We start from the raw sequence: 12509 nt of genomic DNA, 5'->3' as shown, positions 1-12509 counted from the left end.
ATATGAAACAATCAGCTACAGCTAGTGAACTTGAATGTTCAGTTCATCTAATTGAGGAGATCGTTAGAGTAGGCATGTATATCCCATCCTTCTGCAGAGAGCTGCAGAGGAAAAACCTCACCTATGTTTGACCTACCCATAGGGAAGTCTGCTGCCTCCCTGGGGCCAGGGTCAGGGATGTTGCCAGAAAGCTTCCCAACCTGGTTCGCCCCTCTGACTACTATCCGCTTCTGATAGTCCAGTCTGGCAGTGATAATACTGAAGAGAGAAGCCTGAAGGCTATCGAACGGGACTTTAGGGGACTGGGACGGTTAGTGGATGGAGCGGGAGTACAGGTGGTGTTTTCGTCCATCCCTACAATAGCAGGGAGGGGTACAGAGTGGACACGGAAAGCCCACCTGATTAATACATGGCTCAGAGGCTGGTGCCAACACAGAAATTTTGTTTTTTTTGACCATGGGGCGCTTTACTCGGCACCCGGCCTGATGGCCGCAGACGGGTCCCTATCTCTAAGGGGAAAATGGATCCTAGCCCAGGAGCTGGCAGGGCTCATTGAGAGGGCTTTAAACTAGGTAAGAAGGGGGACGGGGCTGAAATAAGGCTTGTTGGAGCTGTGCCAGGGGGGACAATGGCAAGGCCGGGGGAGAAGGCAATGGCCCGACTGAAGTGCATCTACACTAATGCACGCAGCACTGGTAACAAACAAGAAGAGCTGGAAGCCATCGTGCAGCAGGCGGGCTATGACTTGGTTGCCATCATGGAAACGTGGTGGGACCACTCTCATGACCGGAGTGCTGCAATGTCTGGCTATAGGCTCTTCAGAAGGGACAGGCAGCACAGAAGGGGTGGTGGTGTGGCTCTCTATATTAGAGAGTGTTTTGATGTTGTGGAACTTGAGGCTGGGACTGATAAGGTTGAGTCTCTGTGGGTTAGGATCAGTGGGAAGGCCAACAAGGCAAGCATCCTGGTGGGGGTCTGTTATAGACTGCCAAACCAGGATGAGGAGACGGATGAGGAGTTCTACAGGCAGCTGGCAGAAGCTGCAAAATCGTCAGCGCTTGTTCTCGTGGGGGACTTCAACTTCCCAGACATATCCTGGAAGCACAACACAGCCCAGAGAAAGCAGTCTAGGAGGTTTCCGGAAAGCGTGGAAGATAGCTTCCTGATGCAGCTGGTTAGTGAGCCTACCAGGGGAGGTGCCCCGCTAGACCTTCTGTTCACAAACAGTGACGGACTGGTGGGAGATGTGGTGGTCCGGAGCTGTCTTGGGTAGAGTGACCATGAAATGGTAGAATTCTCTATCCTTGGCGAAGCCAGGAAGGGGACCAGTAAAACCGCTCTCTTGGACTTCCAGAGGGCTGACTTTGAGCTGTTCAGGACACTGGTTGGCAGAGTCCCTTGGGAGGTGGTTCTGAAGGGCAGAGGAGTCCAGGAAGGCTGGGCACTCTTCAAGAAGGAAATCTTAATGGCTCAGGAGCGGTCTGTTCCCACGTGCCCAAAGATGAGCCGGTGCGGAAGAAGACTGGCCTGGTTGAACAGAGAGTTGTGGTTTGAGCTTAGGAGAAAAAAGAGGGTTTATAATCTTTGGAGAAGAGGGCGGGCCACTCACGAGGACTATAAGGCTGTTGTGAGGATGTGCAGGGACAAAATTAGAAGGGCCAAAGCTCATCTGGAGCTCAATCTGGCTACTGCTGTTAAAGATAAAAAAATGTTTTTACAAATACATCAACACCAAAAGGAGGACTAAGGAGAATCTCCATCCTTTACTGGATGCGGGGGGAAACTTAGTTACAAGGGATGAGGAAAAAGCTGAGGTGCTTAATGCCTTCTTTGCCTCAGTCTTTAGCAGCAAAACCAGTTGTTCTCTGGATACCCGGTACCCTGAGCTGGTGGAAGGGGATGGGGAACAGGATGTGGCCCTCACTATCCATGAAGAAACGGTTGGCAACCTGCTACAGCACTTGGATGTACACAAGTCGATGGGGCCGGATGGGATCCACCCGAGGGTACTGAGAGAACTGGCGGAGGAGCTGGCCAAGCCGCTTTCCATCATTTATCGGCAGTCCTGGCTATCGGGGGAGGTCCCAGTCGACTAGCGGCTAGGAAACGTGACGCCCATCTACAAGAAGGGTCAGAGGGTAGACCCAGGGAACTATAGGCCTGTTAGTTTGACCTCAGTGCCAGGGAAGCTCATGGAGCAGATTATCTTGAGCGTCATCACGCGGCACTTGCAGGGCAACCAGGCGATCAGGCCCAGTCAGCATGGGTTTATGAAAGGCAGGTCCTGCTTGATGAACCTGATCTCCTTCTATGACAAAGTGACACGTTTAGTGGATGAGGGAAAGGCTGTGGATGTGGTCTACCTTGACTTCAGTAAGGCTTTTGACACTGTTTCCCACAACATTCTCCTCAAAAAACTGGCTGCTCGTGGCTTGGACTGGCGTACACTTTGTTGGGTTAAAAACTGGCATGATAGCCAGGCCCAAAGAGTTGTGGTGAATGGAGTCAAATCCAGTTGGAGGCCAGTCACTAGTGGAGTCCCGCAGGGCTCAGTACTGGGGCCAGTCCTCTTCAATATCTTTATCGATGATCTGGATGAGGGGATTGAGTGCACCCTCAGTAACTTCGCAGATGACACCAAGTTAGGTGCATGTGTCGATGTGCTCGAGGGTAGGAAGGCTCTGCAGGAGGATCTGCATAGGCTGGATCGATAGGCTGAGGTCAACTGTATGAAGTTCAACAAGGTCAAGTGCTAGGTCCTGCACCTGGGGCGCAACAACCCCAAGCAGCGCTACAGGCTGGAAGATGAGTGGTTGGAAAGCTGCCTGGCAGAGAAGGACCTGGGAGTACTGGTTGATAGTAGGCTGAATATGAGCCAGCAGTGTGCTCAGGTGGCCAAGAAGGCCAACAGCATCCTGGCTTGTATAAGAAGCAGTGTGGGCAGCAGGTCTAGGGAAGTGATTGTCCCCCTGTACTCGGCTCTGGTGAAGCCGCACTTCGAGTATCGTGTTCAGTTTTGGGCCCCTTGCTACAAGAAGGACGTCGAGGTGCTCGAGAGAGTCCAGAGAAGGGCGACGAAGCTGGTGTGGGGTCTGGAGAACAAGTCTTACGAGGAGCGGCTGAGGGAGCTGGGCTTGTTCAGTCTGGAGAAGAGGAGGCTCAGGGGTGACCTTATCGCTCTCTACAGGTACCTTAAAGGAGGCTGTAGCGAGGTAGGGGTTGGTCTATTCTCCCACGTGCCTGGTGATAGGACGAGGGGGAATGGGCTAAAGTTGTGCCAGGGGAGGTTTAGGTTGGATATTAAGAAGAACTTTTTTACCGAAAGGGTTGTTCGGCATTGGACTGGGCTGCCCAGGGAAGTGGTTGAGTCACCATCCCTGGAGGTCTTTAAGAGACGTTTAGATGTTGAGCTTATGATATGGTTTAGTGGAGGACTTGTTAGTGTTATGTCAGAGGTTGGACTAGGTGATCTTGGAGGTCTCTTCCAACCTAGACGATTCTGTGATTCTGTTTCAGATGTGCAGTCCTTTTTTACAACTCAAGGTCTAAAAAAAAAAAAAGTGACCAAAACTTCTTCACTGACATCTGTGATAACAGTGAGAACAAAGTTTCCTCAGTGATGTGTGCTTATACAATTTTTTTTAGCTTTCTGCAGGGAACAGGCATGTGAAGGAAAGAGTGGCTTCATTTTAAAGGAAATCTAAGTTTGCAGACCTTTGTAGGAGAAGATCCAACTCAGCAAAACACTTCTTCTTTTCTACAATAACGGGAACAATCAACCTGATTTTCATTGCAGAGAGACATGCTTCACAAATCAATGAGATTTTTCCAAATGTGCTGCAGACAAATATGATTTGCTTGATATTGTGCGATGGGTTTTATCAAACAGCTCCTTCTCAGAAAGCTAACAGAGAAAATAAACTGTCAAGGGAAAAGGAGGAAATCCTCCCAATGATTTAATAACTGCTTTCAGGCTAGGAAAGTAAGGGAGGACTGAAATACTTTCTGAGGTTTCACAGAATGTGGGTATCATTTGTGGAACCTCAGAGGGACCTGTTTGAAGCCCATGCTGTATCTTGTTCTTGTGGTTATCTGGCAAAACAAATATAGAATGAGGTGGCAAAAATCTGATGACAGTAAGTTAAGTGGGGTGGTAAAATTACTGTATAGAGTAGCAGAACCACCTTACAATACTGAAAGATTGGGCAGTTAAATGGCAGAGGAAATGGGGTGCTGAGTATTTCAGACAGAGAAAGCCTGCCCTAAGTGCATACTGGTGGACTTCAAATAATCTATCAAAAAGCATCTCAGAGTTGTAGAAGATAATATTATGAAAATGTCAGTTCATCATTCAGTAATGAGTTAAAAAAAAATGCTAGAGAAGAAATAAAAAACAAAACAGAAACTGTCATAATATAGATCCACACTGTCCCCAAATCATGAAAAAACAACTGCACTTCTGGTTACAAGGTCTTGAGGAAAAAATGATGCAACAGAACTAGTAAAGGTGCAGAGAGAGGTGATAAGAGTCATCAAAATTATGCTGGCTTCCATTTCATTGAGATTAAATAAACAAAGACTCATCTCTATAAAAAAGAAGAGAGATAATTAAACAGGGTACTATGGGTCTGAAGTTATCGGTGACAAGATGATAAATGAGGAACCATTATTCACTGTTTTAGATTACACACAAATAAGAGGCCATCAATTGAAATAATCACAAGGAAAATTCAACCTAAATTATATAATTTTGTTTCCCACCCTATTTTCACAAAGGTTTATTAAACCTAGAGGTAGCTCCTCTGGTTTAGGAACTTTGTGATAACATGTATGATTGTTTCTGGGCCAATAAATAAGAAAGAAATATATGCCTAGCTTGTTCTTAAGATTTTCCTTTAGTAAAAGGTGCAGGTGAAGCTGCAGACATTCTGAGGGGCTAAACAGACCTTCAGTCTGACTCTCTACAGCTGTCTACTGTTCTTACAGAGTGGGTACCAAAAAAATATGAAATTATGCACATTTTCTGACTTTCCAAACCAGAATTGTTGTCCTTACTACTTGGGCTCAAACTGAACTTTTCCATCCTGAAGTTTATGGCTCATATGGTAGAGGTTTCCTGGTGTTTTTCTTCAAGCACCTATGAATTTCCAGATAACTGTTATAAGAGCTAAAATTCACATGTGTACTAAACACTTATTTCTGGATTCCTTTCTAAAGAATACTTAGTCTGGAGTTAAGATAGACCACATGTGCTGAAAGGAAGACAGTAACAGATGCACTGAGATTCTGTTTGAATAGTCTATGTTTTTACCTATTTTAATGAAAATTTTCTTTAACATCTGTATGCAACCCCAGTACTGCTCCTGAATGCACCCTAGTCTGCTTTTCTGGGGCAATCTTCATCACGTAGCACTGCAGAGAGATAAATCTCTTCCATGAATTATGCCTATCATGTGGGGGCTCCATGTTACATGCAACAGAGAAACATTTTTCACGCCACTATCTGATTTCCTTTTGAATTAGGAGTTACCTTACTTCCATGAACCCAGAAAACTGGAGTCATCTCTGAGCCATATAATTTAGTATCAAAAGCACAATAGGTGATCATGAGTAACTTGACAGTAACCCACATGCAGGTGCATGGCAAGAAAAAAAAAAAAAAACACATAATTAATGAACCAAGCTTCTATTTCTGGTGTCTGTCATTATTTGTAAATGGAATAATAATTGATTTGTGCTGGAAAACAGCTTGACAGTAAATGTTACTTTGTTTTCAAACCTGCTGTTTACATAGACATTAAAACTGCTATTAGATAAGAACTACTAAAAAAATCAGCAAAAGCAGTATAATTCTGTTACAGAACAGAAGATCATCTGACTACAAGTTAACTTTACACTTAGGCTTAAGGCTTACATGGCTTATGGCCATCGTTCGGCTTTGTGAAAAGATGAAGTTACAGTGAATTCTTGATTTACAAATCTATTTATTTTGTGTACTCAAAACAACATTTATTGGCAAAAGCTATTGCTTCTTTTAACACAGGAGATGTAGCCTAGAGATGAGGAAACAAAGGCTGGATTTTTCATCTGACAAACCTGTCTTCAAGAGAATTGTTAATTAATTTCAAGTGATGAAGATAGTCTGCTTTCAGTCACAAATGGACAGTTCAGGATTACACGAGTTTTATGGCACATAGAATCTTTATTACTGGAGATAATGAACAAGGTAGACAAAACTCAGCTGGACTTCTAAAACCCAGGTTGTTTGCAAAGCTGACAGTCAGGAAAATCATTCCCCTACCCCCAGCTAGACAAGTTGCTAAAGGAGTTAGCAAGAGATAACAAACACAGAACTCAGGTTGATGTTTATTTTTTTTAAGAGAAAAGCAACATTTGAAGACCAAACAAAACTAAAAAAATATATAAAAGAAAAATCTCCCAGGCTACATCCAATTATCCAAATCATCCTGGTATCAAAATCTAATATCTGAGCTGACATTACTTTTCATAATTACATGGTCAATCCCTAGAGACTGCTTTACTGGTCAGCTTAATGTGGGCAACTGTAGAAATTTCCTGTCATCTGAGAATTCAAGGTGTCCTAAAAGTACAGGAGCTGAAGCAAATGGAAGTAAGACAAATCCTTAATTTTCCATAAATTAATGTGTGAAAGTAAACTTAGAATTCAACTGATCTTTTTTATTATACTTTACTTTTCCATTTCACTTTCCTATCTGAAGTGAAGACAACAAAATACTTCAAAGTCTCTCTCCCATTCATGCTTTGGTATTGAAATACAGACTCCCACTTCATGTTGACTGATACCCTAATAGGCACCTTTCCCATTGTATATTGCTAGGAGAATATTTTCCCCTTAACATATGGTTCTTGTTATGCTGTAATTTATTGATAAACAACTATTTGATTGTTTCTAAAAGTTATTTTTATTACCCTCCAGAAAGGTCATGTATAATTGTTCTTGTCACTCTTCTTAATGAATACAAGTGGCCAGAAACTTATTCTACATCTAAAAAGTAGCACTGACATTTTAATGTGCTCAAGCTTAAAAGGAAGGAAGAGTGCATTTCTCAAGGCACAGAACTGATCTGAGACAGCTACTGTGTTGTCAGCACATAGGCTACTCTTTCTACTGCTGAACAATTTGCTCTGATGTGCTGTATTTCATGACACCAACAGTCAAAAGCTTTCTACTGTTATGGCATGTCTTGACTCATCAGGGTTATTTCAATGACACATTTTCCTCTGTAATTTTACTCTTTTAGATGAACAGAGGTTCACTTTTACACAGATGGCTTTTACACTATTAAGTTCCATTTAATCCCTTTGTGCAATAGTTTATAAGCATCTGAACTAAAATCTGTTTAGACTCTTAAATTCCCCTAAAATCCAGCCCCTCTGACTTGCAATTTCTAATGGCATTTCTCTAACCAAATTGTTTTAAATGTTATGCAGATAACTTTGCATTCCATCTTTTCCCGCACACAGGAGACCAAATATAAGACCAATGTGCAGCACACATATGGTTCTATTCTTAATTTATGAACCTTTTATTGAGCCATGAAACCAGGCAATGTAACATTCATTCAGTGTATGTAGCTGATAATTAGGATGCTTAAATCTTAAACGTGTTTAGTTGGACCTTGTATCTATGTCCATTTCTGTACTTGTACTCTCATATCACTGGGGCTTCTGCAAGTCTAAGCACCTAGAGAATAAGGCATGTTGTGCATGGCTTCACTTTAGACTTCTGATAAGAGTAGCCAATATAAAGAGAGTTGCAACTTTTTCAGTTATGCATATACTTATATATATGAGCACCCTTATTGGTGAATTTAGCATACGTTGCTGAAGGCTTTTACAACAAGCTTCTATTCTCATCTTGTTTGTAGGGCCAAGAGTAACAGAAAAGAGAAGGTAGTGAAGCAGAGACACCTTCTGCACTCTGCATGACTGTATAGGAATGATTTTTCTGCATTAGTTGTTCACTAAGGAAAGCTGGAAAGGAAACATCGTCCTTTGGAACAAGCTCTTCTCAGATCTTGAAATGTGGCAGAGAAGCTTGTGACTGCTATTTTTATTTGTTGTTCTTGTATACCAGCAAAATGTTCTCCATGGGCCATATGCATGATGGAGTCACTACACAACAGAGGTTGAAATTACATTTCAAGTCCAGTCTGGTTTCTTTTTCCTCCAAATAAGACTCACTCATTCACCTAAATTGGGGAACACAGGTTTAAGCTGGAACTGAGGCAGGTGCTTTTTCACTTCAGTTTTTGAAATTTACTGAATACAAGGTTCCTAAATGTTTTTGTCTGTTAATTGATAGTTTTCTTTGGTAGAAAGACCTCAGAAATACAAATTAAGAAAAAAAAAAAAAAAAAAAAGCTACTGCTCTGATTCAAAAAAGAAACCAAGCAAGAACTGTACTTTCTTTCATTGCTGCAACATCTCTTCCTGCATTAACCTATTCTGATTCTTTTCCCACCGTGTTGAACTTGCTCCATATGACCTTTCACGTTCTTAGTCTGTGGAGTTTCTCAAGACTAAAATCATAGGAACAGGACCAGTAATTACAATGAGGAGGTTTATCGCTGAAGAGAGGGGAAATATAGACTGCTGAATTTGTCCAAGCAGTTCTCTTCACCTTCAAACAAGTTGCATGTAGGATGTTTGTCATTAGATATTCCAAGTGTTTTGTTTTGACATTTATGATGTAAAATGTCTTACACTTTGGAATTGGTTTTGTTTAAAAAATAATTTATTTTATGAAAATAGCTGAAAACCCCCAACCTCTAAACAGAACACTATTCCATCTGAAAGTAATGCTTTCTGAGTTTTTGGTTAACAAAAGTAATCTGAAAACTTTAAGTACTACAGACAGTAAATATCAGAATTAAATCCTCCCCTCCTACTTCTTTCCGAACTTTTTGTTTCTTTTCTTTCATTTTTATTGTTGTATTGAAATTTAAGTGTAGGACTGCACTGAGATTGACTGTGTTAATCAGTGGCACTTTGACTGGTTACTTCATGAGAAAATTCAGACTTAGGGCCTGTGTGCTGTGGTTTTGTTTGTTGGTTGGTTATTCTTTTTTGTTTGTTTTGAGTCTCATTTTAAAACTAAAAGGTAATGCTAAAATGGAAGTTAATGGTCTAAAGGGTCAAAATTCTTTAAAAAGCAAGTCCATTCCAAGATAATTTGGTAATAGATATGCAAAGTAAGTAACATTTTGTTCTGTTTTATGTAATCAACTTCAAGTCCTTGTAGTATCAGACAAAATCTTGAGGTGTATTCTCAGTGCATAATTCACTTTATTCTAGTCTGTGGTGTTTAGCTTAGATATTTAGTCACATTCATGCATCCTGCTCCTGTGATGATGTTTATGATTACAACAACACAGAAATACTATTTTAAAATCACAGCACAGATGACTGGCAAACAAAAAGTCAGCTTGAGGGAAGCCATGGAGAAATCTTCTTGGAGTTTTCATATAATGTTTTACCTTTGATCACAGAGATCAGAACATTCTACTGGAACAGAGAACTGGGAATAGTTTAAAATATTTATTTTAAATGGAACGGGGTGGGAGTAGGGAACTTTCCATAATATGTACTTGAAAGCATATTTGGGGGAAACACACCATAAATACTAGTTGATGACAAATCCTTTCATTAACATGCTATATCTGCTTAGGTACACAGGAACAGTAGGTAGCTCTTGAATATTTAAGAGGTTGGAATATTAATCAGGGAAGAGCTTATTATTATCAGACCAGAAAGGATGAAGACAGAATAGTTAAACAGAGATTAGCCAGAATACATTCCCCAATACAAATCAGGCTGTAAACATCAGTTTTGCTGCTAACTAATATTTATGGTACTGGATCCCCTTCCTGGTCAGTTTGGCAAAGGGCACTAAAAAGTATATCTTTTAGATGTTAAGGTAAGATTTGTTTGTTCAAAGCCTGACTGGCCCTGGAGTTTCATCAGAAACTTTTGCTTCAATACATCTCTATAGACCACCTCAAGGACCAGGCATCTATTAAACATATTCTGGGGTGTCTCTAGCTTGTCTTCCCAGGAAATATTGAGCATAATTAAAATCTTTAGTCAAGGCACTCCTTAGAGGTCGTTCTGGACCTAAAAGTTTGTCTGAAACTCTGGGTTAGGAACCACAGTAAGACATGGAGCTTTAGCATTCTTCCCTTATTCCAGAAGATAAGAGATGTAACAAACTTCCTATGAGGTAAGCCCAGGTGGAGTTGCACTACTTCCTGCAGAAAGGGACAAGTACCTTCTTGGTTAATGAGCACTCATGAAAGCAAAACATTGAAAAAGTATCTTTCTTCTTTCTCTTTGCTCAGTAGAGAGTGAAAACCCCACATGACGGATGGTACTTGTGTTTCCGAGCCTAGTATTGGATAGATGCAAAATTCAAAAATAAAGATCATGTCAAGAGCAGAGCCATTTTAGACAGCTTGCAAAGTACCACAAACTGCTGGCTGGTGACTGCCTCAGGACCACACCTACTTTTGGGAACACCAGGAACACAGTGTGTGTTGGTCATGAGCTGCCCTTTACTTTCTCAGGATGGTTATCCCTATTACATACCAGTGTATGAGACATGGTTTGCGCACTACTACTTTAGGCCACCAGCTAATGACTTCTGTATGTTGGAGATCATCCAGTCACTGTAGAGGATCAGTGTAAAGGGAATGAGATGGACTGTAAACAGTCTCACCACCCACTCCTGGGAATAATTAGTACAGGGGGAAATGGGGCCATGCATTTAACCATAAAAAGTTAATTGCTCTGGCTGTCTGAAGGCAGAACAATGTATAATTTAAACTGTTTCTTTTCCTCTGCTTTCAACAAGTTCCTCATCCATTGCTTTTGAGAAGCACAGCCCTCTTCAAATTTGTGAGGATTTTTTTTCTTCCTACTGTAAAGTCATTAATGTTTCTACTAAGCATTTAGGAAGCATCCAGCTGTTAAAAGCCTTTAATTGGTGAGTTCAATTCTTTAGCTCCTAGTGGCTGGTGAAAAATAAATAATGTCATCTTTTAGAAATACCAATATTAACTGCAGATGTTACTGAAGTCAAGGTGAAAAGGATAATTACTAAAACAAACAATTCTGTTATGAGGCAGACCATGTTCTGTGAAATGACAGTTAGATATCCAGAATTTTCCATGCTGCAATCCAATGATTTGCTGCTAACATTTTTAACACTTTGACATTAAGACTCAAGCTACTGGGAACCACATTACCAGTAAACCTGAGAATTGACCTGCAATGTTGTGATTTATCTCCCTCATTACACTAGAACTTGAAAGACGCCTGTTTGCATCAGCACACTCCAAACTGCTTGGCATAATAACTGAGATTTCTGTGAGTTTCAGTATAGTGAAAACTGATACCCAACAAGCAGTGGTTGAATTCAGGTTTGTCTTCAGTTTATCAAATATTTTAACTGTCATTTCATGAATTCAGACATTCTCAGGCAAGCAATCAGTTCCCCACCTGTTATCTGGATTCTTTGTCTTTATATTGCTACAACTTGTAAATTCTGCAGTGACTTCATCTGAAGATTTAAGTAGAAGTTTGTACTGGTGTCTTTTGTGCAGACGTACAATGGTACAATGACCTTACATACAAGGTACAATAACCTTACAACTGTCTGGCTTGAACCATTAAGCCTTGTACCTATTAATAAAAGTACATTAGTTAGGCAGTGTACTTGACAGGCCCAGTGGTGGGTTTGTAATGCCAAGTTGTGTGCTTCCCATGGACCTCCCACAAAAAGTCACAATACATAAGTAACTGGGCAGCTGGGGTCTTCTTCTCCCTCTTTGACATATCTAATTGCTTCTGTCACATATCTTCATATCTTATCTGCAAGCTAGTGATCCAACCTAAATAAAGGTGTCATTACAAAGGTTTTTAAATTAACTAAAAATGACATAAGACAGTTAAAAATGTTGGTTTTCACAAACACTGCGTTTCTTAAAGGCTTCTACCTCAGCATTGCTGATTTTTTCAAATCTAAATGTAATATCAGTGCAGCAAACACAAAACAGAGTGGAAAATTGAACTTCTATCTTTCTCCGTCATCAGAAATAGGAGTCCTGTAGTCAGAATTGAGCTGACAGGTTTATCAATAGTGTGTGAATCAAAACTGAATCCAGCTCAGCCTTCTATGACTGTGTTGGCTCCACAATGTTCAAAGTAGTAAAATAGTCATTGCATTTATCACTTACAAACAAAGTAATAATAGCAATAAAAAGACAAACAAAAACCATCAAATGCAATTCAAAGAAATTCAGTGAAACACAGGAAGATGATACACTTGGTATGATGGCACTGCCTTCTACAATCCCCGTGCTTTCTATACTTACTTTTGAAGTAACAGTTTGTATGTCCTTTTAATTGTTTCTATGACATATAAAATGTAATATGATGACACTGCCTTCCTTAGAGAGTGAAGCTGC

The sequence above is a fragment of the Cygnus olor genome, chromosome 1 (assembly GCF_009769625.2).
Source record: "Cygnus olor isolate bCygOlo1 chromosome 1, bCygOlo1.pri.v2, whole genome shotgun sequence".
In the NCBI taxonomy this organism is placed as follows: Eukaryota; Metazoa; Chordata; class Aves; order Anseriformes; family Anatidae; genus Cygnus; species Cygnus olor.
This window is presented reverse-complemented; position numbering follows the sequence as displayed.